Below are 23,385 nucleotides of genomic sequence, written 5' to 3'. Positions count from 1 at the left end.
GAGGAGGAGGAGGAGGCCGGCCGAGGCCCGCTGGAGGCGCCCGGCGGGAAGGGGAACGCCAGGCCGGCATCCCGTCCCTTACCCTCCCCCCGCCGGCGGCCTTTGTCCCGTGGCGCCCCTCCCACCTCGAAGTCCGCCCCTCCCCCCTCCGAGCATCCCCGGGTGGCCTCCTCCTCAGGGCCCCCGCGCTGCTTCCCTTCGGAGGGCCCCCGGGGGCGTCGGCGGGGCTGGCTCGGCCTCCCTGACGGGCTCTTCTCTTTTCTCTTGCAGAGAGTGGGAAGCCAAAGCGACCAAAGACGCCGAAAGGAAACCAAGCAGGTGAGGCGAAAGTTTGGCGTGGCTGCGTCGTGTGGAGACCGGGGTGGGGGGAGGGAGAAGGCGCCGTTTTCTGCCGGCTTTTCCTCCCCGTCCCTTCGGCTCCTGTGCCAGGCATGCTCCCTTTCGCTACACGGGAAGAGCCGCCGCAGGAATGAATGTGGGGTTTTGTTTGTTTGCTGGCGTGTCTCCCCCCCCCTTCTCCCCTCTCCAACTTTGTCCTGCCAAATAGATTTCTTCCCATCGCCTGCAAAGCCTTTTGCTGGCCTTGAGTTGCACACAAACCGCATCTTGCGAAGGGAAGATTGACTCCTTGGCTGTGCTCATACAGAGGCAAAGCGCTCGCTCGCGTTGAAACTGCCCTTCGACTGCACCAGCCTTTAGAAACTTGAGTATTTGTTTATAGAGTTCAGAGTGGTTTTTTTTAATTGCTTCTGCATAACAGTTGAAACAACCAAATTCATTTCAAGAAGCAGTTTTTCCATTCCAAAAAAAAAATCACCTGAGGCATATTGCTCATATACAATCTTCCCTAAATTGCTTTTTATCGTAATTCTAAAAGTTAGGAATGCATTTATATGTCCTTCCAAGGTCAGTAAAATGAGGATCCAGATTGTTGGGGGACAGTAGGCTGACTCTTAGAAAGGGCTGTAAAGCACTGTGAAACTGTATATAAGTCTAGTTGCTATTATATATATTTGAAATAATTTGTTCCTGAAAATCAGAATAGTAATTTCCTGGCATCTGTAGAGGCTCATACCACAAAGCAAATTGAATAACTTTTTAAAAGATCTTCAGCGTAATCCTTATTGGAATTCTCATTCTTCTGATAATGCTAGTTGAGCTTTCTCTCCATGTTGTATTGTTATTTAGAATAGTTTAAAAACCAGTGTGGTTTTAATCTTCCTAGTTTTCCTGTGCTTGGATAGTCTGAAAAATAAGGATGATTCAGTAGTTTTAAAATCCAACAAAATGTTAACTGGGCAAAACAGATTTTTGGCAAGAACAGTAACTATTGCTAGCCAAGTGTTTTCTGTCTTCATTGGGACTAAATAAAGATGATCGATTTCCCTCTTTGTAAATCTGTATTCCTGCTTTTAAAGAGAGCATTTATTCCTAATCCTGAAAATTATATCTGTCAGAGGTTATAAGCAGGATATATATAAAACAAATACTACCAGGGAAAGCCTTCCCCATTCCTTATATGAAAAAATAATGTTCCCAGTTATGTTGAATCAGGCATAATGAGGATTCTGACTGAAGAGTTGTTTGTATATATTCCTCACTCTGCAGAATATATAAAAGCATGAAGAATATGTTAAAGGCGACCTAAACACTTACTTACCTTCAGTACTGAGCATAGTCATGAAGGGCTTGTGAAAAGCTACTGCAGCAGTAATGGTTCTGTTTATGTCTCCATGATGTTTTTATTATGCCCCTCGGAATGAAAGCTGATTAATGGGAGTATTTACTTTTTAGACTGGCCTGACTATTGTACAGGTTGTAGTCCTTGACTTACAACCACAGTTGAGCCCAAGACAGTTAAGTAGATTTTATGACCATTTTACAAGCTTTCTTGCCTCAGTTGTTAAGGGAATCACTGTAGTTGATAAGTGAGTCACCTGGTTAAGTGAATCTGGCTTCCCCAGAGACTTTGCTTGTCAGATGATCGCAAAAGCTGATCACATGACAACCCCCCCTGCAAATGTCATAAATATGTGTCACTTGCCAAGCAACTGAATTTTTATCATTGAGTGTTGAGGGGGGGGCACTGCTGTAGCCCTGAGTCACTTCTTTCAATGTTCTTGTGACTTCAAACAGTCACTAAATGAATGGTTGTAAGTCAAGAACTACCACTACATGGGCTGAAATCCTCTAGTTCATATGCCATGTAGAAAGGCCTGAGTCAGAGGACATTGAACCTGTGGCTGTTAACATAGGTATTTGTAAGGGGCAATATTTCCATGAGCAGGCTACCTTTTATATCATCTACAGCAACGCCCCCTCCCCTTTTGGGTGCCAGGGACCAGTTCTGTGGAGGGCTTTTTTCTGCGGACCTGGAGGGTGCATGGTCCTGAGTGCTGTTTGGATCCTATGGGGCTTTGCTTACTTGTATGGCCTGGTTTGTATGGCCACGGACTGGTGCCTGGCTGCGGACCAAGGGTTGGGGGATATCTGATCTACAGTATTCCAGTTCGTTTTGATAATGAATCTATAACACGCCTGGTGAACCAATGTGTGTAGGCAGAGTTGTATAGGAAAAGACAGTCTTTCTTTCCAGTCTTTGAAAGTTTGGCCTACAACAATCAGTAAAGGGGTCCCCCAAGACTAAATACACAATTTGAGAAATGTTGCCAGATCTCTGCCCTCCCTTGTCACCAAAAAAGCTGGTTTCATTCAGTTGTGAATTATTTCAACAATCAACTAGAAATGTGCAACTCTTTGTGCTTGATATTTGATATTTAGGATATTTGCCTATCCTATCTTGTTGACCACTAAGCAAAGGAAAACTGTTCCCAAAGGATTGTTCCCTGTTATGGCTTTGGGCAGTCTTTCATCTCTTTGCTTTAGCTAAACATGTCACATATTTTAAATTGTATGTTTTTAATGGGTAAGTAACCTTTGCATATGTAATCCATGCACTAAAAGTTTACCAAATTTTGCCTAAGATTTTAAATTGCAGCTTTAACTTTATCAGATTTAAATTCATTGAATTAGGCCTGAGGTTCAGGATATTGTACCTTTCCGGGAGAGAACCAAATCCATACCTACTCTCAGCCAGGAAACTTCCCTTGGTGACTCTGGATTAGGCATAATTTCTCACAAGGTAGTAGTTGTGGAGCAAAATCAGAGAAAAGAGCTCCTGGAGGAAAGGCAGGGTAAAAACCTAAGGACTCAAAATAATTGGTACTATGAATACAGAAAGCCCTTGACAATTTCTCTGACTAAGTGAGACATTTGTTAAGTGAGTTTTGCCCCATTTTATGACCATGGTTGTTAAGTGCCATGGTTGTTAAGTGAATCACTGCAATTGTTAAGTTAGTAACACAGTTGTTACGTGAATCTAGCTTCCCCTTGGCAGAAGATCGCGAAAGGGGATCACATGATCCTGGGACACTGCAAACCGTCATAAATATAAGTCAGTTGCCAAGCATCTGAATTTTGATCTCACGACCATGGGGATGCTGCAACAGTTGTAAGTGTGTAAAACAATCATGTCTCTTTTTCAGTGCCATTGTAACTTTGAACGGTCAGTAAATGAACCATTATATAACGAGGATTATAAGGCGACTTATGGACCCTTTGGAGTTCCAGACGGAGCTTGGGGTTATTCCTGATACTCTCGCCCGCAGTCCGGTGGAGACTCTGGTTGCTGCCTGGAACTCGGCAGCGACGGAGTCCCTTAACCGGATTGCGCCTCTATGGCCGCTCCGAGGCAGTGGATCCCGGAGGGCTCCTTGGTTCACTGAGGAACTCCGGGAGATGAAGCGCCGGAAGAGACGCCTAGAGCACAATTGGAGGTCCAGTAAATCCGAATCGAGCCGAGCACTTTTAACAACCTGCATCAGAGAATACATTCGAGCAATCAGGACGTCTAAGAGATCACATATTGCCACTCTGATTGCGTCCGCTGAGTCACGCCCAGCCGCCCTGTTCAGGATAACCCGTTCCCTCCTAAACAGGAGGGATACGGGCGATCCGCTGCAGGGCAGGGCTGAGGATTACGTCCAATTCCTCGCGGACAAGGTTGCTCGGCTCTGGGCGGACCTGGACTCCAATCCTGCAGAACCAGCCGAGGCACTAAGGGATAATCTGGTAAGCCATTGCTGGATTGATTTTCAAGCTGTTACCCCTGAGGACGTGGACAAGGCGATGAGAGCTGTTGGCACCTCCACATGTGTGCTGGACCCGTGCCCCTCCTGGCTGGTTGTAAACAGCAGAGAGGTGACACGAGGCTGGATCCAGGCGGTTGTTACCGCCTCCCTTCAGGAGGGGGTCTTTCCCCCCACTTTAAAGGCGGCGGTGGTGAGACCCCTCCTGAAGAAACCATCCTTGGATCCAGCCATTTTAAACAACTATCGTCCAGTCTCCAACCTCCCCTTTGTGGGGAAGGTTGTATTTTGTATTTGTATTTATTGGGATTTATAGGCCGCCCTTTTCCCTGAGGGGACTCAGGGCGGCTTACATTCGTAGGGAAAGGGGGAGTGCAATATAAAACAAAAACAGTATGTGACTAAAATAAACAGTAAAAAACACAACTTTCATTCAGCATTCAACACTCGGGCGGGGTGAATTAGAAACTTATCCCCAGGCCTGACGGGATAGCCAGGTCTTGAGGGCTGTGCGGAAGGTCTGGACGGTGGTGAGGGTGCGAATCTCAACGGGGAGGTCGTTCCACAGGGTCGGAGCTGCTACTGAAAAGGCTCTCCTCCGCGTAGTCGCCAGTCGGCATTGACTGGCGGATGGGATTCGGAGGAGGCCCAATCTGTGTGATCTAATTGGTCGGAGGGAGGTAATCGGCAGGAGGCGGTCTCTCAAGTACCCAGATCCACTACCATGGAGGGCTTTAAAGGTGGTAAGTAATACCCTGAAGCGCACCCGGAAATCGACAGGTAGCGAGTGCAGCTCGCGGAGGATGGGTGTTATGTGGGCGAACCGCGGTGCGCCCACTATCACTCGCGTGGCTGCATTCTGGAACTAACTGCAGTCGCCGAATGCACTTCAAAGGTAGCCTCATGTAGAGCACATTGCAGTAGGTTGTTGAGAAGGTGGTGGCCTTTCAGCTCCAGCGATCCTTGGAGGAAGCCAGTTACCTCGATCCATTCCAGTCCGGCTTCAGACCTGGCTACAGCACAGAAACCGCTTTGGTCGCATTGACCGATGATCTCTGGAGAGCCAGGGATGGAGGCCATGCCTCCATCCTGGTGCTCCTTGACCTCTCGGCGGCTTTCGATACCATCGACCATGGTATCCTTCTGCGACGACTGCGGGAGGTGGGGGTGGGAGGCACTGTTTTACAGTGGTTCTCCTCCTACCTCTCGGACAGGTCGCAGTCGGTGTTAGTCGGAGGGCAGAGATCGACCCCTAGGCCCCTAACACATGGGGTGCCGCAGGGTTCGGTCCTGTCCCCCCTTCTTTTCAACATCTACATGAAACTGCTGGGTGAGATCATTTGACGGCACGGGATAAAATACCATCAATATGCGGACGATACACAGTTGTATCTGTCCGCCCCGTGCCAACTCAATGAAGCGATGGACGTGATGAGCCAGGGTCTTGAGGCTGTTAGAGACTGGATGGGGGTTAACAAGCTTGTGCTCAATCCAGAAAAGACCGAGTGGCTGTTGTGCTTCCCTCCCACGAATTGGCCAAGTGTTCCATCTCTCAGGCTGGGGGGTCAAATTGTACGCCCCCTCAGATAGGGTTCGCAACTTGGGAGTCCTCCTGGACCCTCAGCTGACTTTCGAACACCATTTGTCAGCTGTAACCAGGGGGGCATTTGCCCAGGTTCGCCTGGTGCACCAGTTGTGTCCCTACCTGAACCGGGAGGCCCTCACAACAGTTACTCGTGCCCTTGTGACCTCTAGGCTGGAGTACTGCAATGTGCTCTACATGGGGCTGCCCTTGAAGAGTATTCGGCGACTTCAGCTGGTCCAGAATGCAGCCGCGCGAGCGATTGTGGGTGTACCTCGATTCACCCACGTAACACCTATCCTCCGCGAGCTGCACTGGCTGCCTGTTGATCTCCGGGTGCGCTTCAAGGTGCTACTTGTCACCTACAAAGCCCTTCATGGTATTGGATCTGGGTACTTGAGAGACCGCCTACTGCCAATCACCTCCACTAGACCGATAAGATCGCATAGATTAGGCCTCCTCTGAATTCCATCAGCCAGCCAGTGTAGACTGGCAACTACTCGGAGGAGAGCCTTCTCGGTGGCTGCTCCGACCCTCTGGAACGAACTCCCCGTGGAGATCCGGACCCTCACCACCCTCCAGACTTTCCACGCCGCACTTAAAATCTGGCTATCCTGGCTGGCCTGGGGTTAAAGATTCTAACCCCTACTCGAATTGTATGATTGTTGAGTTCTTAAATGATGTAATGTTTTTATGTTGTAAATTGTTGTCCTTCCCTCACCCCTTTTGAACTGTGAGCCGCCCTGAGTCCCCCCAGGGAAAAGGGCGGCATACAAATAAAGTGAACTGAACTGAACTGAACTGAAAAACATAAGATCACATTGAGTATATTAAGACAGTCTTTATATTACCAGCCATTCAAAGAACCTTCCTATCTTAGGTGACTGGTTGTCGCTGAGCATGCCTTCCCTTGTGGGATTGCATGAAACAAACCAGATCTGGGTGGGAACAATGGGTACCAAGTTTGGGTATTTAGGGTGCTGTCACCTAGCATACCAAATAATATTCTGAAGTTTGTGAATTAATATGAATTAGTATGCATATGCATAATACAAATGCATTAATTTTTCAACATTTCTATATATCTTGCCCAGGCAGCTAAGGTCCCAGTAAAATTTAGAATTATTACAATAATTATCTAAAAATCAAGAAAAGGTTAAAAAAAAAAACCCTCAAATGTGGATTAGGGGCAGGATGTAAATTTTCATCTCCAAACAGCCTCTTTAAAGCCCTTTTCTCTGGAATGCAAGGACAGCCGATTTTACTGGAATGGGGCAGTTCTTGGAAATGTCTGTTTCCGAGTCTCTGAGTCTCCGCTTGATCTGTTGATGAAGAGGACACCAGAATATCCGCTTGTGCACAAATCAACCAGGAGACTGGATCTAAAACCATATAATTTTGTTGCTAAGATTTCAGCCCATCCAGTCTTTTGATTGGGAAGGCAGAAACCTGAGTAAATAAATCTTTTGAGACTTCAAAAGGCAAAAATAAGCACCTGGAATTGTATCTGGAAATAAACCAATAACCAGCCTCTAATACTGGTGAAACAGAGCTATATCAAGTCATCGGTATACAGATTGCTGCATTTTGTACCAAATGTGCCCAGTACTTTTCAAGTCATTGAATTTTGAGGTAACGGGTGTGAGTGACTAGTGCCAGTTCTGAAGGCTGCCTACTCACAGAAGGGGGCAGTTGCATGCCAGCTGACTTAGCTACACTGTCCATTAGCTTTTCCAGTAGGAACTATGAGTCAGGAAGACTCTCAAGTTCCAGATATGCTCCTTCATTGGGAATGCAGCCCAATGTATAGTTAAGAATGGCATGAACAGCTGTTTCTGGACAAATGGACAGTGCATCTTGCTGGAGTGCATTTTCAGCAGATTTTGTCCCATTTTCATCCTTTCAGTCTCCAGATGCTGTGTTAGTACTTCCACAGCATCTCTGCTTGGCCCAGGGTGAAGACACGTAAAAGGATATCGTCGTTTCCCCCCACCAGCAGCTGACCTTTTTCAACAGTTTCATCTGCATGTTAAATAACATGGAAGACCAGTGCTGAGCTGTGTAGTACCTTATGCTGGAGTAGCTAAGAGCTCAGGTAATATTGATTGTAATCCTCCATTTAGCGCAGTGTCCCTGAATCTTAACCCTTGTTGGCAGCCCAGAAGAATCTCATCGTTAATGGTATTGAACTACTGCAGAGTGAGCCACGTTCCCTCCAGGTCTTGTCAGGACATCCAGCACTGCCCTCCATGTCTGGGCCAAAGCCTACTTAGGGAAGATCCAAATCTGTTTCCTTCAGAATTTTCTTCAGCCCAACTACTTTATCCAACCCCCTCCCCCAAAATTGGAAGGTTGGAAGTTGCATAATGTGGGTGGATTGAGAGATGCAAAGGCCTGCTACTCCGCCTTTTTCCAGGACGCAGGCATGTCCCCCACTCTCAAAAAGACATTGATCACCTCCCAAATCCAGGCTTTGTGGATAAAGCAGGTTGGGGGGGGGCATGGATCTTGCCCAGAGATGGCTCTGCTGCAGAGGACACTGTCCAATATTAGAGTTCACAAACCCAGTGGATCCCAGATCCCTGCAGGAGTCCCTGCCTCAGTTAGCTCATTTCCTTCTGCCCACAATATGTATTATATGTGTGTTATAGGCCTCCTTTTTCCTCCTCAGTTCTTCTGGATGACGGTCTCTACATAACCATAAATCCGATATAGGGTAATGCTGGGGAAAGAAATCTAAGAGCTTGTGGTGAGCTGGGGAAAGTGTGCTTAGTCTGGAGAGAGAGAGGTGGGGGGAGAGAGCCAAGGGGATTAACCACCGCTAATCGGCCCAAAGCCATTCACTGAGAGGGAAATGGCTCCCAGACAGACTGCTGAGAAGGTTTCCTGGCTGTGGGCTCCTGCTTGCTGGCTCTGGCTCTTGCAGGCCTCATTTTTACCCTTATAGCCTCTGCTGCAAATGTTGCCACCCAAGACCCTGATTTCACTCTCTTCTGATTTCTCCAATTGACTTTGTAGCCACAGCTAGGTGGAGTTAAATGAGGCCATGGCTGCATCCTCTGGGGATTGTAAAAGTGTGGGCCTCACCAATTCTGTTAAACAGTTCTTCCTCTTTCGGAGGTGCACGTGTGCAACAGAGGTGAAATCAGTCTGGAAGGGCAGCAATTTAAGTGAAAGTTCTTGAAAGCGCTGGTGCCAGTTTTGAGGGAGGGGGAAGACGGGGTGCTTGAAGAGGCTTCAAGGTCCTTCCATGTCTGAAACATTTAGTTGATACTCCGCTTTTCTCATGTTTCCTTTTCAACCTGTTGTTCAGAGTTTGGCCTTGAGTGGTGGAGATTGTGTCATTTCCCCTAACTAGATCCCCCCCCCTCCAGTCTGGGGAAGGACAGAAAACCTACAAGCTTCATTTTACCTACTGTAATCCACATAATCTAATAATACTTTGATTCTTTTAAAAGTATCTAATTTAAATAATATTGAGAGTTACAATACAAAACGTTCTGTCTACTTTTAATTTATTAAAATTGCAACGTACTGAAGTGTAGGAGTAGCTGATGTGGAATGACAGCATCTGGTCAGGAATTCAAAGGGGGCTCCATGGAGTCCTGAAGGGAGTCCTCCAGCCCCCCTCCACTTCTCTACTAAGCCTGCTGCCAAACCCTTGATGGGGGAGGGGCTCTAAGGGGTAGTGCCCCCCCCCCCTGATCCAGTAAGAAAAATACAAGCCTCTGTTTATGGGCAACAAGGGCCGTCTGGCCCTGCAGTCTAGATAGCAGGGTGGCGGAATAGCTTTAAACCAGCGGTCCCCAATCTCTTTGGCACCAAGGACTGGTTTCATGAAAGACACGGTCTTGTGGTGGGGAGGATGGTTTCCGTCACCGCCCACTTTCAGCCATGGGGCCAGGGTGTCGGGGACTCCTGATTTAAACTGCTTGCTCTGTTCCAGAGCTCAGTGGAAATGTACCCCTTGGTCTGTCCTGGATTCTCTTCTTAAATGGGGAGCAGGTACCTGTTCCAGCAGCACCTCTCCGCCTCCCCCTTTTCCTCCCTGACATTGCATCTCTCCTCACCTGTCACAGCTTGCTGCAGCCCATCCCAAGCTGGACACATTTGGATTTCTTCACCTCCATTGGTCAACGGGCCAACTAAGTATCCACTCCTAAATCTAGCTTGGCCTCCCATCTCTTGGGATCTGCCAGGCCACTCCCCTCTTTCCTTTCAGCTCCACCTCTTGTCTTGGCTGTTCTGCTCTCCTTTTGCCCTGGGGATCTCGCCGTCTTTCTGCCTGGGCTGAGGTTGGTATCAGCAGCTGCCCAGCTTGGGACCCTCCTTCCTTTCAGAGGTCCCCGATTCCTATTTCTTTGCAAGTTCCGTTCTGCTTCTTTGCAGCCTGCTTCTCTCTTCTGCCTCATGCCTGGGTTTTTCCAAAGAACGGCGTTCCCAAGATCTGTCTCTTTTCAGTTACGAACCTGCAGTCAGGTACTTGGAGCCAGCTTGCTTGAATTTACATGGCATATCTCCAACTTTAATATTTGGGAGTTCAACTCCCAGAATTCCCCAGCCAGCTTTGCTTTGCTGAGTGGGGAATTCTGTGAGTTCAAGTCCACACGTCTTAAAAGTTGCCAAGTTTGGAGAGCCCTGCTTTATAGCCCCATTCACTTTACTGGTTCTTCAGGGTACTGTAGACGTCTGCTGTACAAGAGCTAGATCGTTTAAGCCTTGCTTAGTCCATAGAAACTGAGGAAGAGTTCTCTGAGGTGTTAAACTGTGTTTCCCTTCATTTAAGACGGAAGATGGAAAAACAAAGATGGCATTGTAAACCTTTGTGTTACATTGTGACCAAACAGAACTCTGTGGTTGGTTAAGCTGTATTACATATTTTTGAATCAGGAACACTTTCTTTCAGTTAAGTGTTATCTACATCCATGCCAGCCTTATTCTCCTCTTATTCCTCACCAACACTGCATTACTCACAAGATGTCCTGTGGAGTGCTGTCAAAATTTCTCTAGCTATAAAAACTGTCCATAAAATACTCTGATTTTCAGTCTTCTTTGAAGAGAGAAGGCGTCCATTGCTAAACATTCCGTACACCGGACATTGTTCCTTCCCTCTTCCCCTGGAAACACAATATGAGAAAATTTCAGTGGGACTAAAAAGTTTGTGGACCCTTTGGATTTTCAGTATTTCTGCATAAATATGATCTAAAATCTGTTCCCACATAAAGCCTAAACATAGACAAAGAAAGCCTGATGAAACAAATGAGACAAAAACTTTGTTCATTTATTTATTGAGGAAAATGACCCGAAACTACATATTTGTGCATAACAAAAGCATTCCTAGAGAATCAATGCATTAATACTGTTTAGGACAGTAAGATGATTTGATCACTGGAAGCTGTATGGGTCAGACTTGCCACAACTTAAGCCTCCTAAATGGGTGACAGGTTCTGGAGAACCGGTAGTGGAAATTTTGAGTTCAGAGAACCGGCAAATACCACCTCTGGCTGACCCCAGAGTGAGGTGGGAATGGAGATTTTGCAGTATTCTTCCCATGCCATGCCCACCAAGCCACACCCACAGAACCAGTAGGTTTGAAGGTTTGAAAGTTTATTGCATTTATATGCTGCCCTATTCCCGGAAGGACTCAGGGCGGCTAACAAACCCAGAAGGGGGGGGGGTAAAACAACAAAGTAATACAACAAACAAGATACAAAGAGAATTTAAAAAACAATCAACAGTCACACAATTCGAGGGGGGGAAGGGAATTCGTCAACCCAGGCCTGCCGGCACAGCCAGGTTTTAACAGCTTTACGGAAAGCCTGGAGGGAGGTGAGGGTCTGAATCTCCACGGGGAGTTCATTCCAGAGGGCCGGAGCAGCCACAGAGAAGGCCCTCCTCCGGGTAGTAGCCAGGCGACATTGGCCAGTAGATGGAATCTGGAGGAGGCCTAATCTGTGGGATCTAATGGGCCTTTGGGAGGTAATTGGCAGCAGGCGGTCTCTCAAGTACGCAGGTCCAAAACCATGAAGGGCTTTATAAGTGACGACTAGCACCTTGAAGCGTATCTGGAGACCAATAGGTAGCCAGTGCAGCTCGCGGAGCCCTGACTACTCATGCCAACTGGCCTTGGAGTGGAACTAAAAGGGCCGGAAGGAGGGATCCCTATGACGTAGGGAACCCTCCTTCCCCGGTAATGGCTCGCCCTAAAGTTCCTGCCATATCTGCCCCTCCCCGTTATGACCCTAATGTTCCGGCCCACTCCCGCGTCTATGGTCCCTCCCCCCCCCCTGGCCACCGGATTCACCGGCAGGCCCTTCGACACAAACATCTGAGGACAGGATTGAGCCTGGGCCCCCCTGACACTTCTGCAAAGCACTCAGTGCAGGAGGTACCCAGCTATGCTCCCGACCCACACACATATACACACACATACGATCAGTCAATCCCCATGAACAAGTTAAAAACAAGGGAACAGCAATATCATCAATAAAAGTGGGTACATTCAATCAACCATAATCATACCAAGCACTCCATACAATTTAAAAATTATATAGTAGTAAAAAAAATTAAATTTCACCACTGCTCTAAATAGAAACAATTCTTCGATCCATTTGTTGAGAAAGGTATAGTTTATTAGACATCAGATCCATTGCACTAGTGCAAAGCCAGAACTGAAAATCGCACACCAAAATCCATAAGTTCTATTCTTTCCTCCCTTAACACTGTCTCATTGCTTCCCAGTCAGTGTAACCAATATGGTTCAGGCAAGTTGTGTTCCTAACAGTCATTAAAGTACGGGTTGGTAGGTGGACCCCTCCTTCCAGCTGGGTGACTTGAGGCAGCGTCTCAAGGAGATAAAGCCCTTACTTTCGTTTCCCGAAGCATCGCCTCCCTTCCCACACTTCATGGTAGTCTGTCACCGCAGTGAAGCACAAGCAAGTATAAGATCTCATCTGATAATTAAATAATTTAAAAATTAAGGGAAAAAAGCAGATGCTCTCTCTGGCAATCTGGCCCTACACCAGTTCATGTCCTGGAGTGAGTCACTATTCTGTCCCACAGCCACCCTGGCACAGCACAAGTTTTGCGCATCAGGGGGGACAGGAGGAGTGCAGCGCAGGCAGGAGCTGATGCGCCAACAGTGCAAGAAATTGCTCTGCTACAGGCTGCTCAGTCCTGAGAGGTGGAAAAGGGTTGCTCCTGGCTCTTGTGCAGGGTGGTAACCTAGTTCTTTGGGTGTGGGGTATTTGCATGCGTGGTTGATGGAAGAGCTGGGTGTGAGTAGCTGGCCATGTATTGCATAGCCTACTGCGTGTGAGGCTACGCACCTGTGTGTTCCATGTCATTGAGCTCTGAAAGGGCCTTGCAAGACAATACCGACTTCAACACTGAATGCCCCTTTCATACCATTGAATGTCGGGATCATACAGTGAAAACTCTTGTACAGGCAGTCCTCGTCCTACAGCAGTTCATTTAGTGACTGTTCAAAGTTACAAACGGCATTGAAAAAAGTGACCTGTGACCATTTTTCAGTTACAAGCGTTGTAGCATCCCCATGGGACACGTGAAAAAATTCAGATGCTTCGCAAAACTGGTTGCAGCATCCTGGGGTCATGTGAGCCCCTTTGCGACCTTCTGACATCAAGTCAACGGGGAAGCCAAATTCATTTAACAATTAATTCAACAACTGCAGTGATTCACTTTAAAAATGTGGCAAGAAAGTCGTAAAATGGGGCACTGAACAAATTTTTCATTTAGCAACATAAATTCTGGGCTCAACTGTGGTTGTAAGTCGAGGATTACCTGTAATTTAAATTGGCTGGAAAAGCAGGGACCTTGTCAAAAGGATGGGCTCCATTCAGCAGATTGTGTGTACATGTGCTAAACTGCATTCTTTCTCCTTGCAGTTTCATAAATGAAACTACTAAAAATAGTCCTGTCCAAATACAAATCATTGCTCCAGATTTGTGTTTTATAAGACTTTAAGTCAAGGTTTGTATGCATATTTTATATTTCAGTAGTTTGCTATAGGAGGTGGGGAGAAGAGTCCTTATAGTGGTTGGATTATTTCCTTGAGAGCATCACTGGGACACATTCCACAGCAGTGCCTGGCAGACAAGATTTAGATTAACAGAGTTGGAAGTGACCTTGCAGGTCATTTATATATATTTATATCCTTTATTGTCATTGTACAAAATAAATGCAGCAAAATTGGTTTTGTTGGTCAGGGATGGTGTAGGGTCTCCTACTTGGGTGGAGTGGAGGATTGGACTAGATGACCTACAAGGTCCCTTCCAACTCTGTTAATCTGTGTAACAGAAGGCTTAGTTTCTGGCTGAGTCGTCTCCCTGACAGACAACAGGCATAACAGGGATTGTACTCCATAAGGTTAAGTAAAACGTTGTTTGGTCAAACTATCATGCCCTTGATTACGCTGAGGGGCTTGGCCTGAATCCTGTAGACTTTGGGAACTCAAGATCCACAGTAAGGATTTTAGATAAAAGTTTGCAGAAAGGAATGGGAGAGGAGCTGTAATAGGATCTATTAAATAAGTCCAGGAAAAGCCATTAGCTCATGAATCTTGTTACTTTTGCCATAAAGTTCAGAGGATGAAATGAGCAAAATGAGCTTGAACTCTGACAATGAGAAAGCCAGGACAATGTCTCCTAGGGACATTGGGTTAATTTTCTCACTGTATTGGCTATAGCAGCTGAAGGATACAGGAAGCCACCTGCTTAGAAATTAAAGTGAGTTAATTTAGCAAAAGTGTAGAAAATTTTGGCATTAAAATCAGGATAGAAACAAGAAGAATTCTGTATTATTTTTGCCGTTTACAATAAATCAAGGAGAAGTTGAAAATGCTGTGTTCCACAGCAAAGAATTAGAGTGAAGAGGGGTTTTAATTGCTCCAACCTCTCTTGGAAAACAAACTGAATACGGTTCTTCCAGGAAGCACCTCACTTCCTCTGGCTGACAATGCTGTCCTTCAGACAGAAAAGGAAAGCATAAAAGTGTATTAACTGTAAATGGTTTGATATTAACTGAAGAGTAAAACTTAGTAAATAATATGGAAGCACAGTGAAAAAAGAATGTTGGAAGCAAGCCAGGATTGAAGTTTTACCAAAAGTGCTTTGATAAAAATCTTCTTGTTGGACCTTTCTATGAGAGCCTGCATGATGCTTCCCCCTTTCCCCCCTCTCTCATCTCCCCCTGTATCACCTTCCTGTCAAGTAGAATAGAATAGAGCTGGAAAGGTCCTTGGAGGTCGTCTAACCTTCCTAATGCCACGACCCTTTAATACAGTTCCTCGTTGTGGTGGCCCCCAACCATAAAATTATTTTATGTTTTCCCTATTTTTTCAAAATATGTGTTTTCCAATGGTCTTAGACGACCCTGTGAAAGGGTCGTTTGACCCCCAAAGGGTCCCGACCCACAGGTTGGTCTAGTCCAACCCCCTGCTCAAGCAGAGACCCTATATCATTTCAAGTCCTTGCCTCGTTCCACAGACCTTAACTCCCAAATTCTGCTCAGTGCCTTCTCTGAACAAGTTCTTGGATACTTAATCATACTTGTTCTTTCCTGTAATGCAACAAATTGAGGTTGTTGTATTTTAAAGTTCAGGTATAATAGGAACATATACAGATAGTATATGTCCTAACCACAGTTAGGACCAGAATTTGCATTGATAGGCAAGGCAGTTGTTAAGTAAGTCACGCCCAATTTTACTATCTTTTTATCACAGTTGTTAAATGAATCACTGGCAGTTGTTAAATGGTTATTAATGAATCCTGCTTCTCCCCTTGACTTTGGTTGTCAGAAGCCAGCGGGGAAGGTCATAAATGGTGGTCACCTGACACTCCAACCATCATACAAGCATGCCAGTTTCAAGTCCCCAAATTTTATTCACATCGCGGATGCCACAGTGGTCATAAATGCAAGGACAGATCATAAGTTACTTTTTTCAGTGCCAATTTGTAACTTCCTGTGGTCACTAAATGAACAGTTGTGAGGGCTACCTGTAATAGTTAGGCTATTTTTCCAGAATGCATTCCTAACTTCAGCCCTATCCTCCAGGGAATTGGTGCAAGAGGAGGAAGAACAGTTGATGGAAGAAAAGAGAAAGAGGAAAGACGACAAGAGAAAGAAGAAGCTGCTCAGAAGAAGGTGAGCGGGAGAATAAGGTGTTTCATGAAGTGAAGGAGTGCCCTCAGGTTACCTGAATGCTGCTCCAAATGTGTGCGCTCTAATTAAAATAACTTGCTTGGGGTGTATTAGGAAAAAAGGGGAGTATTCTATAATGGTCTGGCACGTGATAGAAATATCATATGACGCCGGAGTCACCTTGTGGGAGGGATGGGTGGCATACAAATGCAATACATAAATAAGTAATAAATACAATTATTACACACAAGTTGTAACAATAATGCTACAGTGTACATCACCATAAATAATAGTGAACCATTTCTTTTCTATACAGTTTTCTGATAACCAATAGAATTCATAACCTTTGTATAGAATGATGCAAAATAAGATTTCATCATATGTAGGTGATAAAGGAGGATTAGACATTCCCGGAGAATAAGGACTATAGAGGGCATGACAGTAATGAAGGCACTTTCCCTCTATTACTAGTTTTGGAAAATTAAATGAGGGATTTATGTCATCTGGTATGTTGTAGCATTGCCCTTTCTGCTTGTTTGATTATTGGCAATAAACATTAGTCTGTGGTGCAGCCATGGCACATGAACTCAACACGGTAACATTTTGAACAATAAGTGAATCCGGTAAAATTGTAGCTATGGTAACTGTCACTCTATGCTAAAAAGATTTTCTAATTGCCTCAAATACTGTGTACCATATTTTTTAAAAATCCTATGACAATTAAGGCTTTTACACTTACAGATATTTTTCTTTATGCCTACCTAGCTAGGGCTCAGATGATTGAGTGGAATAGTGTCTAATAAAAATAAAAATATGTAAATGTAAAAATAAGACGAGACAAAAAAGTAAAATATGTTAATCGAGGGTGGTAATTTAAACTATCCGTTTTGCGGAGAGAATCCACAATTGAATCCTCCCTCTCTTTTCTGCCTCCTACCAATCTAAACAATATCCAGATACCCATTGTCATATTTGATGTGGGCTTCCTTTAGCAAAAGTATTGTGGAGTGCAAAACTACTTTGTGAATGTGCATTACAGATACAGCATTTATAGTATTAGCTTTCTGGTTTCCAGATGGAAATAATGTTGTATTTTCATTCACTTTTGCAACAAAAACTGAAAGTATAAAGTGCATTTATTAGAAGATAAACATCTTTGCTGGTTTTTATGTTTCAGGCATGTTTTTGAAAGTTAATTCATTGCTGTTTGTCTACTTCTGTGACAGGCACATGAAGTCTTGAAAAAAGTGTGTCTGACTGTTCCTTATTATTTGCTGATGTATATTCTTTTTAATCAGTTGCTTAACCTTTTTCTGTTAGTTTGCAAATAGAACCCAGCATGAACTACCTTTGTCATCCTGCTATAGAAACAATAAAGGGCCTTAAGTTCCCATTGTTTCTTTCAGTAGAACATTTTTTTAAAAGAATTGGGGGAGGGTTCCAACCAGAAGCTAGTTGAAATACTAAATAGGAAAGGTCTGGTGTTTTATTTTGAGATTAGAAGATTTTTTTTTAATGTAGTTGTACAGGTTACTAAAAGCCTCCATGAAGTTATTTATTAGAATCACAACCTAAGAGACTGAAGTATAACAGACCCTCCAAAAGGTTTATAGCCCAGTTTCAAAGTTACAGCCACTGCAAGGTCCCCACAGTTGTTCACCTTTACAACTGTCCACAGAGACACTGCAGCATGCCCCTACTCCCATCCCACTTTGCTGGATCCCCACAGGCCTTGCAAGGGTCAGCTTCCCACACGTTACTTCCCAAACCCCCACCACAGATCACTCACTTACATTTTACTCCTTAGGCATAGGGAGGGAACAGTCTCCGCGCCTGTTCTAACCTCCCTTTTCACTTGCTGTGGTTATTAGGGATTGGGCCAAATCCTAGGCATTCCCGTGCAGGAAGACCAGGCCTTACCCATCAGCTCTTTGGCTTGAATAGGGAAGTGTTCTGGCAGAAGAACACGCTGACCTCAGAGAGGGCCACTCTCCAGTTTATTCTGCAATACTTAATTTTTTTTAGCAAGTTCAAGCTTGATTCTGTTTAGTTTACTACTTTACGTTCTCAATGGACTTACTTGATTTTTAGAACTAAATTTTGAGGCATGTTGAAGAACAAATATTGGCTTCTGTTATTGTAGAAATAACTTTTGAGAGCTTTTACTTGAAAGTCCATTGTAATGTGCTGAGTCACTTTCTAAAAAACATTCAGTATTGTTTGCTTATTTCACAATATTTATAGGTTGCCAACCAGACTTTGGTCAGGATAAAAAATTATATAAAAATTAAAATATTTTAAAAAATCAACCACTATGTATCACATGTGCCCTTAAAACTAAACAAACTGAAGTTTGAACCAGATTTATTTGATGTGCTTATGGAATACCATCTTCAGGCTCATCTGCACACAAGGGGGGGGAGGGGAGAGAATATTCCACAGAGTGGAATATTGGACCTGGTCCATGAACTTTGAAGGGAAGGGGTCCTGCACAGGCCTCTCTTCAATATTCTATCAGATAGGAAGATGTGAATCTAGCAAGACCTTGCTATAATGGTCTCTGACTGCTGTGCTATACAGGGTTTTAAAGGAATTTACCAGTACTCTGAGGTTGCCAATTGGAAGCCAACTGGCAATTATTACAGTGACTTCAAAGTAGGTATTATTCTGGCTTGGTGCGGCTGTTTCACCAGGAATATAGCGACACATTTTGTACAGCTGTATAGATTCCAGATCAGACGTGGAGTGTTTGTGTTGTGTGTTAAAGAGCCATCCAAGTGAGTGGTAATGAGGATGTGGGACCAGAGAGAGACCCCTTCCATCCTCAGTTTTCATCTGTGTTTTCAGCAGCATCCAAGGGTCCAGAAGTTAATGAAAACTTCATTCCAGACTTTTGAATGATCTCTTAGCAGCTTCATGTAGATGTTAAAATAAACTGGCAGAAAGCACTGGTCCCCAAGGCATCCCACACTGGGGTTTTTAGGGACTCAAGTGTTGATCTCCCATGATCCCCAGCTGAGATAGGAGTGGAACCACTGCGGGGTGGTAATGCCATTCCCATCTCATAAAGCATGCAGAAGGATGCTCCGGTTGATGGTATCAAGACCACCAAGAGGGACCCATTCCCCCCATTGGGCTCTGACAATGGTCCATCATTTAGACTAGTGACCATTACCATTAGGATTGCAGAAACAGGCACAACTAACTGCATTAAAAGCCTGGGGTCATCAAGAAATAGAGCAGCCTTGTCATTTAAATGAATAAATCCTGACTGGAAAAGATTTCAGTAATCTCCACCCATTTTGGGCAAGTTTCCCTTCCATGGTCCAGCCTTCTTTTCACGACCTCAACACTACACATCAGTCATCTGCAGCTTGCTACAGTCAGGGAGTTCCTCCTGAGATACTTGTCATTCTTCCTACTTTATTATAGTAGCAGCAATGTATCTCATGGTTTATATGGATGCATTTTTACGATGACTGTGATAATGATTTATCACTTATTGCGGGTATGTATGCCGAGAGCTTATGCACCAGAGACAAATTCCTTGTGTGTTCAATCACACTTGGCCAATAAAGAATTCTATTCTATTCTGTTAGTTTTGATTTTACCTTCTGGAGCAACAGAGAAACAAGTGTTTCTCTATTGCCCCAGAAGGTAGAATCAAAACTAATAGACAACCCTTCAGATATTTGATGAGAACAGGGATGGGGAATAGCAATAGCAATAGCAGTAGACACATATACCGCTTCATAGGGCTTTCAGCCCTCTCTAAGCGGTTTACAGAGAGTCAGCATATTGCCCCCAACAATCTGGGTCCTCATTTTACCCACCTCGGAAGGATGGAAGGCTGAGTCAACCCTGAGCCGGTGAGATTTGAACCGCTGAACTGCTGATCTAGCAGTAGCCTGCAGTGCTGCATTTAACCACTGCGCCACCTTGGCTCTTGGAAGCAATTAAATTTTAGACTAGAACCGATTCAAGGTTGCTCTCGACCACTGAAGCTCATCTGATCTCACAGGGTTGTTATAGAAATAAAATGCAGGCAGGCCTCCTATAAGCTGAATCAGGTTTCTGGAGACAAAACAGGATATAAATCTAATCAGTATTATTAATTCATGAGGTTTCTAGTGTCTCTCCTACTCACCAGGCTTAGATGCTCCATTTTATCACAAGCTCTTGACAAAGCAGTAGGAGAGATTTCTCATCTTCTAAGCCGATTGTGGGCTTCCAAGAGGCATAGGATGGCCAGTGTGGAGCAGCATGCTCTCCTCCTTGGCTATGTCCAGCATATTCTAGTATTTCAGTCCTGTTTTAATAGCGGCTTGAATATTTTATCCGATGCCTTAATTGGAAGTTAAGTGGGGTTGGGAATTGTTTGTAAGAAGAAAAGAAGATCTAACAGATGCACATTCTGATTGTCCAACAATCCTCTAACCATGTTGGTTTGCAGCTCCCATAATGTGTAGCAAACATGATCCTTAACAAAGCATAAAATATAAACCTTTATAGGATGCCACTTTAGAAAATAGTTTGTTTGGGTAGAGGGGAAATAATAGGACCAAAGTTTTCTAGTTAGGCATGCCTTAAGAAAGCTAATGATGCCCCTAAATTGGTAGTAGGTCTAGTAGTGATCAAAAGAGAATTAGGAAATCAGTAACCAAATTTTCTTTTTTCTTTTTACTTCACAGGTCACTGAACAAAAAAGCAAAGGTAAGTTAGTTGAAATACTACAATTATTTTCCCATAACTTTGGTATGTATCCTCTTGGGGAGGGGGGCAGGTTGACTGCAGATTCTATAAGAGACCATCAGGTAGGGCCAGATACTTCCAGGTGTTCACCTTTGTGGCCTGAAAAGCACTTGCAAGCAGTTTGCTCTTCCCATTACTTGTCATACTCAGTTTTACTCATTGAGGCCCAGAAAGTGAGGAGAACAAAAAGCAACAAATTCATTGAAGGAAATTCCTCCTACTAAGCATCTCATGGTTCATAATCTGCTAGAGAGGGTGGCAGAGATACAGATGGAAATGCTCATCAAACTCATCAAACCTTGTTTGTCTGCAACATTTTAAAAGCCAGAATTTATTACCCTGAAGCCAGAAGCCTTGCTTTCAGAAAACCAAAATTGCAGTTATGCACTGTATACCAAATTCATTAGAGGTCTTAGGTGTTTTTCAACAGTTGTGTTTAAGATCAAACCATGATTCCATTTCAGTGCATTAGGTCAGAAATAGACAAAAGGGATCAACTCTAAAATTGTTGTGGAATATGTGGATGACTTACAGGTGAAACTCAAAAAATTTGAATATCGTGCAAAAGTTTATTTATTTTAGTAATACAACTTAAAAGGTGAAACTAATATATGAGATCATTATGCAAAGCAAGATAGTTCAAGCCATGATTTGTCATAATTGTGATGATTATGGCTTACAGCTCATGGAAACCCCAAATCCACAATTTCAAAAAATTAGAATATTGTGAAAAGGTGCAATATTCTAGGCTCAAAGTGTCCCACTCTAATCAGCTAATTAAGCCATAACACCTGCAAAGGGTTCCTGAGCTTTTAAATGGTCTCTCAGTCTGGTTCAGTAGGAATCACAATCATGGGAAAGACTGCTGACCTGACAGTTGTGCAGAAAACCATCATTGACACCCTCCATAAGGAGGGAAAGCCTCAAAAGGTTTGGAATTGGAAATTGGAAAAGAAGCTGGATGTTCCCAAAGTGCTGTATCAAAGCACATTAATAGAAAGTTATCTGGAAGAGAAAAGTGTAGAAGAAAAAGGTGCACAAACAGCAGGGATGACCGCAGCCTGGAGAGGATTGTCAGGAAAAGACCATTCAAAACTTTTGTGGGCTTTCACAAGGAGTGGACTGAGGCTGGAGTCAGTGCATTAAGAGCTACCACACATAGACAGATCCTGGACATAGGCTTCAAATGTATTCCTCTTGTCAAGCCTCTCCTGAACAACAATGTCAGTCTTACCTGGGCTAAAGAAAAACAGACCTGGTCTGTTGCTCAGTGGTCCAAAGTCCTCTTTTCTGGTGAGAGCAACTTTTGCATCTCATTTGGAAACCAAGGACCCAGAGTATGGAGGAAGAATGGAGAGGCACTCACTGCAAGATGCTTGAAATCCAGTGTGAAGTTTCCATAGTCTGTGTTGATTTGGGGAGCCATGTCATCTGCTGGTGTTGGTCCACTGTGCTTCATTAAGTCCAGGGTCAATGCAGCCGTCTACCAGGAGATTTTGGAGCGCTTCATGCTTCCTTCCTCAGATGAGTTTTTGGGGATGCTACTTCATTTTCCAGCAGGACTTGGCACCTGCCCACACTGCCAAAAGCACCAAAACCTGGTTCAATGACCATGGGATTACTGTGCTTGATTGGCCAGCAAACTTGCCTGACCTGAACCCCATAGAGCATCTATGGGGCATTGCCAAGAGAAAGATGAGAGACATGAGACCGAACAATGCAGAAGAGCTGAAGGTCGCTATTGAAGCATCCTGTTCTTCCATAACACCTCAGCAATACTGCAGGCTGATAGCTTCCATGCCACGCTGCATTGAGGCAGTAATTGCTGCAAAAGGGGCCCAAACCAAGTACTGAGTACATATGCATGCTTATACTTTTCAGAGGTCCGATATTGTTCTATGTACAATCCTTGTTTATTGATTGCACGTAATATTCTAATTTTCTGAGATTGTGGATTTGGGATTTTCATGAGCTGTAAGCCATAATAATCACAATTATGACAAATCACGGCTTGAACTGTCTTGCTTTGCATGTAATGAGTCTATCTCATATATTAGTTTCACCTTTTAAGTTGCATTATTGAAATAAATGAACTTTTGCATGATAGTCTAATTTTTTGAGTTTCACTTGTAGAGGGAGACAAGGGAAAGAGGCTGCCTAGAAAACACTCGGACAAGAGAGGTAGGAGCCCCCCCCCCCCAATGGCTTAAAATCAGAGAAAGAAATGTAGGATTGATGAAAGAAATATTCTTCTGGGTTCGGCTCCAAGTGGGGAAAAAGACACTGGAGACATGGAGGCAGCTTGGAAAGATGGTTTATTGGTAGACAGGACCACATGGCTTGAGTCCTGAATAGAAAAGATGATCACATGCTTCCAAATGTTGATGAAGTTGATGAAGCAGAAAGGATGAAGTTTGTACCTTCAAACTTGCAAGATTCTGTTAATGTAGCCATCTAATAACAAAGAATTGACTCATCTGTTTGTGTTACCTGTCTGGCTTACCCATTCAGGAAGGCTGACAGACTTGAAAAATCCCTTTTCTCATGTACATATACCTGAACTGGAGCAAATCCTTCTCTTTAAATTTCTGAGTTTTCCTTTTCCTTCTCTGTAAACCTGTGCAATAGATTTAAAAATAGAATCACCCCAGAAGTTGCGTAGTACTTGCTTGGTACTTAAATCAATTGTGCCCAATTTTATAGCCCCTTTGTCATGATCATTAAGCAAATCACACAGTCCTC

The 23,385-nt window shown here is 44.3% G+C and overlaps 1 protein-coding gene across 1 annotated transcript in view; it reads left to right on the top strand.

The window, feature by feature from the left end:
- The first annotated feature begins 272 nt into the window (after positions 1–272).
- TNRC6A (trinucleotide repeat containing adaptor 6A) overlaps positions 273–23,385 on the top strand; it is a 50,499-nt gene continuing 27,386 nt past the window's right edge. The window contains 3 exon segments of the mRNA XM_032231308.1: positions 273–318; positions 15,805–15,894; positions 20,583–20,604. The gene's annotated coding sequence lies outside the window, so the exon portion shown is untranslated.

This window comes from Thamnophis elegans, chromosome 14 (genome assembly GCF_009769535.1).
Source record: "Thamnophis elegans isolate rThaEle1 chromosome 14, rThaEle1.pri, whole genome shotgun sequence".
NCBI lineage: Eukaryota > Metazoa > Chordata > Lepidosauria > Squamata > Colubridae > Thamnophis > Thamnophis elegans.
The sequence above is the reverse complement of the archived record's forward strand: the minus strand, read 5'-3'. Positions and strand labels throughout refer to the sequence as shown.